The sequence below is a fragment of the Mastomys coucha genome, unplaced genomic scaffold (genome assembly GCF_008632895.1).
Source record: "Mastomys coucha isolate ucsf_1 unplaced genomic scaffold, UCSF_Mcou_1 pScaffold23, whole genome shotgun sequence".
NCBI classification, from domain to species: domain Eukaryota; kingdom Metazoa; phylum Chordata; class Mammalia; order Rodentia; family Muridae; genus Mastomys; species Mastomys coucha.
The window spans coordinates 90,801,107-90,808,415 of record NW_022196906.1 but is presented as its reverse complement, the minus strand read 5'-3'; the positions used below and the strand labels follow the sequence as shown (position 1 = coordinate 90,808,415).

Here is a 7,309-nt window from a genome sequence, read left to right as displayed (position 1 = left end):
CTCATGGAGAGAGGGGGGGAAAGGAAATGGGGAAAGAGAGGGAGCAAGAGAGCAAGAGGCAAGAGAGAGAGGAGGGGGCAAGCAGCCCTTTTTGCAGTGGGTCAGGCCTACCTGGCTGTTGCCAGGTAACTTTAGGGAGAAGCATACCTGGCTGTTGCCAGGTAACTGTGGGGTGTTTAGACAGAATGCTAACACTGCCCACAAAAAAAACTGACCCACAGGGGTAAAGTGAAGGTTTCAAAAGCTAGGTTTTCATTGCAAATGAAAGGGAAATGTCAAGGGAAAACTTTAAACTTAATGAGGCTTATTACCTGCTAATAAAATAAACATTCCCCATGGAAGATAAGGAGACCAAAAGATTTATAATGTAATGCTCAAAATGCCTAAAATTCAATTTCAAAGTACTTGATATTCAAAAGATCAGGACAGTTTGATCAATTCTCAGAGGAAACAAATTCTACAGGTGGAAACTCTGATATGATCCAGACCATGGAGTCAAGGGCATAAAGAGCTTTTAAAAACACTCCCCATGAGGCAAAGACCTCTTTGAATAAGAAGATGCAGGCATTCTCAGCTGATATAGTAAATACATATATATATATAATATACATATATAATTCTTAAAATGGAGAAATTTTAGAACTGGGAAAAAAAACATGTGAATGTGTAACATCAAAAACTCACTGAATGAGGTTATAGTACAGTGACAGGGCAGAAAAAAAAATGAAGAAACCTGAAAACAAACCAGCAGGAATTAAGTGATGCGAACAGGCAGGAAATAGGGGTTTTAACAATGGAAACAACTTAGGAAAAGTTGTTTTCAGTACAAAGCAAAGCATCCAGCATCTGTAACACCGAGGGCCAGAAGTAGAGCAAAGGAAGCCATAAAAAGGAATTTTAAAAAATAATAATTTAAAAAAAATTCTGTGAAGGATGCGAGACTAAGCCTTTATGAGGGACACAGAAGTGATAGATGTCTATGTTCCAGGTAAAACTCACTAAATGATGATAGATGTCTATGTCCCAGTGAGCTATGATGCTCACTAGAGGAGGGCCTCTGTTAAGAAGTTCTTCATAATATACACAGGATACAAACCATCTTAGAACATGCAGAAAATGGGCAGCATGGCAAGGATGCAGTTAAACACGGGCTCAAAAGCATGGCCTCTCCTTCACCAAGCACCTGATTTGCCAACAGTAGAACATAGCCATGAGCCCTGAACCAGCACAGTTCCCTGGGTCTCCTGGCTAACCACTCAATAACAAATGCATTATAGTGTATCCACTTTATCACAAATGGGAGAGAACATGTCCTCACTAGACCAGGAATATACCCTGGATGGGAGTTTGTCTTCTCTGCATTTTTCTTGAACTGCTGTCAACAGAATTCAATAGAACTGCAAATGTCTTGCCATCGTCATATTATCCCACACACATCATTTCTGACCGAGAACCTACTCACTTGAAGAGCAGCAATAAGTGCATACCCATGGTATTTCATGACCTATCCCTCTAAAAAAGAATGATGGTTAGACTACTGGGGATTCTGTTCCAGAAACAGATGGGAGACAATAACCATGGAAGGGCAGTTCTGTCACAAGGTGAAAAACAAGGTTTGTAATGTTGACCAATGGATGGTGCCAGAAAGCATAGATTTGGGAATCCAAAATTGAAAGTGAGGATGGCTCTTTTCACTGCTGTATCTGAAATACATGAATATACCTTTAAATCCTGTCTCTAGGACTTTGAATTCTATGGATCTGGAGATCTTAGTTGCTGAGAACATACAAATATTTCTGGTATTGATTAATGTGGTTTTGCTGAGCTTAAGGTTGAAACAAATAGCAGTGGTCAGCTGGCTTCCTCAAATGAACAAGCAAAGGAGATAAAACTGTACTACCGGGAATAATTAATCCCAACCAACCAAGGAAAACCAGGTTTCTGACACTCAGTTGAAGTGAATTGGGATTATGTCAAAAACATAGATGATTTCCTTGGATCATCCCTTAGTATTTCCATGTTCAATTTTATTTATTTATTTATTTATTTTATTTTTTTATTTATTTTTTTTTTTTTTTTGGTTTTTCTGAGACAGGGTTTCTCTGTGTAGCCCTGGCTGTCCTGGAACTCACTCTGTAGACCAGGCTGGCCTCGAACTCAGAAGTCCACCTGCCTCTGCCTCCCAAGTGCTGGGATTAAAGGCATGCGCCACCACCGCCCGGCCCATGTTCAATATTTAAAAATTATAAAAGGTAGGCATGGTAGCAGATGCCAGGAGTGGTAGCACTTGGAAGACTGATTCAAGACAGTCACCAGTTCAAAGCCAGTCTGGACTTCATAAACATGATCCAATCCCAAAATCAAAAACAAAAAGCCCAGGAAGATAGCTGAGCAGGTCAAGGCACCAATCCTGATGACCTGACTGTGTACCCCAAGATCCACATAGTAGAAAGAAAAATAAGAGTTCCACAATTTATCCTCTGACCGCCACACATGCACCATGGCACATGCATACATATATATACACAGTTAATAAATAAATGTAATTTTTTAAATAAAAAATTTAATTAATGCACTAGTGGAGTAGAGGTCCATATACCCAATTCCATACCCACACACAAGGCAGAAACTCTAAAGAATCAAAGCCTTCAGAAATGAAGGTTCCGTCAACCCACCAAAAAATATGTCACCCAAGATTTCCTAAGGGCAAATGAGACACATATGGCAAAAGAAGGATTCAAGTACATCTGTCACATCTGCCCATCACAGACACAGGGACCAAAGAGATGTATACACTTCCTCCTGGCTTACTACATACTACACAGGATGTGTGAGTCTCAGCATATGTGTGAATGTGTTCTGTGTCCCTTCCCTTTATCATATTTTTAAAAGGTTTATTTATTTTATTTATATGAGTACATTGTAGCTGTCTTCAGACACACCAGAAGAGGGCGTTAGATCTCATTACAGATGTTTGTGAGCCACCATGGAAGGTTGCTAGGAATTGAACTCAGGACCTTTGGAAAAGCAGTCAGTGCTCTTAACCACTGAGCCATATCTCCAGCCCTTCCCTTTGTCATTTTTACAAGTGTGAATGGAGATGGTTGGTTTTACAATTTAATTTTAAGAATAACAGCCGGGCAGTGGTGGCACATGCCTTTAATCCCAGCACTTGGGAGGCAGAGGCAGGTGGATTTCTGAGTTCGAGGCCAACCTGGTCTACAGAGTGAGTTCCAGGACAGCCAGGACTACATAGAGAAACCCTTTCTTGAAAAACCAAAAAACCAAAAAACCAAAAAACCAAAAAACAAAAACCAAACAAAAAAAAAGATAATTATGAGTGGATCAGTGACGGGGATGCAGGAACTATCTTTCAATATTTGTTGGAGCTTTGTATCTTCTTGTCAGGCAGACAGTGTGAGAATGTTTAGTGTATGCAAACTACATTCAAGAATACATTGAGAAGATCTTAAGCAAGGATCTAGTTTGTTCCATACCATGGGTACGAGGATGGTTCAACATTAATAAATCAAGAAATGTAATGTAAATAAAAGTGGAAAGTGGTCGAGAGAGATACACAACATCAACCTCAAGTCTATACACACATACATGCATATATATGTATATGCACACACACACATGTGCATACCATTTGTATATATATTTGCCAAGTAGTATTAGGATTGGACTTGATGGTACATGCCTATAACACAACTCTTGGAAGGTAAAGGTGGGAAGATCAGGAGTTCAAGGTCATCCTCAGCTACATAGGAATTCAAAGAAATAAATGGAAGAAGACAGCAGAAGACAGAAAGTGCTCCCACATTCATGTATTGACAGAATTAATATTATAAAAATTACCAAATTGCTGAAGTTATCTATAGACTTAATATAATCACTATCAAAATTGCAAAAGCATCCTTTACAAGACAAAAATAAAAAACTTCTAAAATTACAAGGGACACAAAAAACCCTAAACAATCAAAGCACTCCTAAACAATGCTAGAGATACTATAATACCACAAACTATACAACTACTCACACTAACAAAATAAGTATGGGACTGTCAGAGACACAGATACATAGGCCAATGGAACAAGATAGAAGACCCACCAATAAAGCCATACAGCTAAGACAGCTAATCTTTTTCTTTTTTTAAGTGAAAGAGAAAAAAGGCACTGGAGAAAAACTAGTCTCTCCATCAACAGTGCTGGAAAAGCTGGGTGTCCACATGAGAAAAAAAGAAGCTAGTCTATATCTCTCACCCCACACAGAAATCAATCCCAAATTGATATAGCATGATGATCTAATGGAGGGCCTGAAATAGCTAGGGGAAAATATCTCAGGATATAGGCACTGGGGAAGGAGGGGTGCTTTCCAAAAGAAGAACTCCAATAGCCCAGCACGCAATCCTCACAACTGACACTTGGGATTGCAGGCACTTGAAGTGCCTCTGTGTAGCCAACAAAAAAATCAGCTGAGTAGAGAGACAGCCTACAGAACTGGAGAAAATATTGCCAGCTATTCATCTGATGGGGAATTGATATTTAGAATCAATACAGAATTCCAAAAATTAAACACCAAAGAAGCAAGCTATCTATTTAATAAATGGGCTACTGAGTTACATAGAAAGTTCTTGAAAAAATAAAAAGAATGACTAAAAATATTTGGGGAAGGTGCTCAGTTCTGTCATGGAAATGGAAATGAGAAATACTTATAGAGCCATCTTACTCTGGTTAGAATTAGTCAAAATGGCTATTATCAAGAAAATAAATGGAAAAATACTGGTGAGAATGCAAAGAAAGAGGAACCCTCAAATGTGGCTGGTAATATAAATGTGCAGCCACCATAGAAAACGATGTTCTCAAAAACCTGAAAACTAATCACAGAATTCCCATTAAGACCCAGTTACCCCCCTTCTAGGTACATGCCCCAAGATGTTAAGTGAGCAAACCACAGAAATACTTCCATACCCGTGCTTACTGCCTCACTATTCACACTAACTGAGACCTGGCATCTGCCTAGATGGACATCTAAAGATGAGTGGATAAAGATAATACAGAAGCACAATGAAATTTTGTTCACCCGTAAAAGAAATGCAATTATGGCATCCACACACATGAATGGGACTTGAGATTATCATGTTAGCAAAATAAGCCAGATCCAGAAACACAAGTATCATGTTTTCTGTCATAATCAGAATCTAATTTAAATTTAGATAGTTAACAGACAGACCGACAGATAATAAAAATAGAAGTGGGGCTAAGGGTAAATTCTAAAGGAAGGGGAAGAAACAAGAGAAGATTTGTGTGCATATATATATGTATGCGTATGTATGTGTATATGTGTGCACATGTTTATATCTGTGTATGCATGTGTGTGATATGTACATGTGTGTTTGTATATATATATGTGTGTGCACATATGCATTATGCGGTGTGCACATGTGTGTGCACATGTATGTGTATGCATATATGTTTCTGTGTGTATGTGTGTGTGTGTGTGTGTGTGTGTGTGTGTGTGTGATGAAAACAGAAAAGAAATACTTTGGGAGAGATAAGGGATAGGAGACAGATGAGTGAGTAAGAACAGAGCATGAACTACATACAGTATGACACATAATGAACCCTATGTCTCTGTACACTAACCAAAAGCTTGAAAAATACGTATCTGAAAATATGTAGTTTTTATGAAAATGCAAAAGCAAATCAATGTACAAAAAAATGTACTGGGCATGTTCATTATCTTACTCCTTTGTGCTCTTTGATGTTGCCAAGGAAGCATCACTAAGGCTCTCATCATGTCTAACCTGACCCTGACATCATGTCTAAGTCAGAGTCTCCCAAGAAGCTGAAACAGCTGCGGAAGCTCTTCATTGGAGAGCTGAGCTTCAAAACAACCGACGAGAGTCTGAGGAGCCATTTGAGCAATGAGCAACACTCACTAATTGTGTGGTAATGAGAGATCCAAACACCAAGAGGTCCAGGGGCTTTGGGTTTGTGACATACACCACTGTGGAGGAAGTGGATGCTGCCGCGAATGTGAGACCACACAAGGTGGATGGAAGAGTTGTGGAACCTAAGAGAGTTGTGTGGAGAGAAGATTCTCAGTGACCAGGTGCCCACTTAACTGTGAAAAATCTTTGTTGGTTGGTATTAAAGAAGACACTGAAGAACATCACCTTCGAGATTATTTTGAGTAGTATAGGAAAATTGCAGTGATAGAAATTATGACTGACAGAGGCAGTGGAAAAAAGAGGGGCTTTGCTTTTGTCACCTCTGACGACCATGACTCTGTGGATAAGATTGTTATGCAGAAATACCATACAGTGAATGGCCACAACTGTGAAGTAAGAAAGGCTCTGTCGAAGCAAGAGATGGCTAGTGCTTCACCCAGCCAGAGGGGTCATAGTGGGTCCAGAAGCTGATGGTGGTCATAGAGGCTGTTTTCGTGGTGATGATACTTTTGGTCAAGGAGGGAACTTCAGTGGTCGTGGTGACTTTGGTGGCAGCCGTGGGTGGTGGTGGCTATGGTGGCAGTGGGGATGGCTATAATGGATTTAGCAGTGATGGTAGCTATGGAGGAGGTAGCCATTGTTACTCTGGAGGAAGCAGAGGCTATGGAAGTGGTGGACTGGGTTATGAAAACCAGGGCAGTGGCTATGGTGGGAGTGGCAGCTATGACAGCTATAACAACGGAGGAAGTGGCAGCTATGACAGCTATAACAACGGAGGAAGTGGAAACAATTTTGGAGGTGGTGGGAAGCTACAGTGATTTTGGCGATTACAACAATCAGTCTTCAAATTTTGGACCGATGAAGGGAGGAAGCTTTGGAGGCAGGAGCTCTGGCCCTTATGATGGCAGAGGCCAGTACTTTGCTAAACCAGGAAACCAAGGTGGCTAAGGAGGTTCCAGCAGCAGCAGTAGCTATAGCAGTAGCAGGGGGTTCTAATTACAGCCAGGAGACAAAGCTTAGCAGGAGCAGAGAGCCAGAGAAGAGATAGAGAAGTGACAGGGAAGCTACAGGTTTCAACAGATTTGTGAACCCAGCCAAGCACCTTGGTGGCGGGGCCAGCAGCTACAAAGAAGGCAAGTTTTAGACAATGCTCATGTGTGTGGGCGAAAACTCCAGGACTGGATTTGTGGCTAATTGTTTAACAGGTTATTTTAGTTTCTGTTCTGTGGAAAATGTAAAGCATTCCAAGGAAAGGATTTACTGTAGACCTCTTTCACCCATGCTGTTGATTGTTAAATGTAATAATCTGATCATGATGCTGAAAAAAATGTCTTTTTTTTTTTTTTTTTTTTT

General features: G+C 40.2%; 1 pseudogene; it reads left to right on the top strand.

Annotated features, from left to right (window-relative positions):
- The first annotated feature begins 5,823 nt into the window (after positions 1 to 5,823).
- On the top strand, positions 5,824 to 6,952 carry LOC116072964 (annotated as a pseudogene).
- The last annotated feature ends 357 nt before the right edge of the window (positions 6,953 to 7,309 follow it).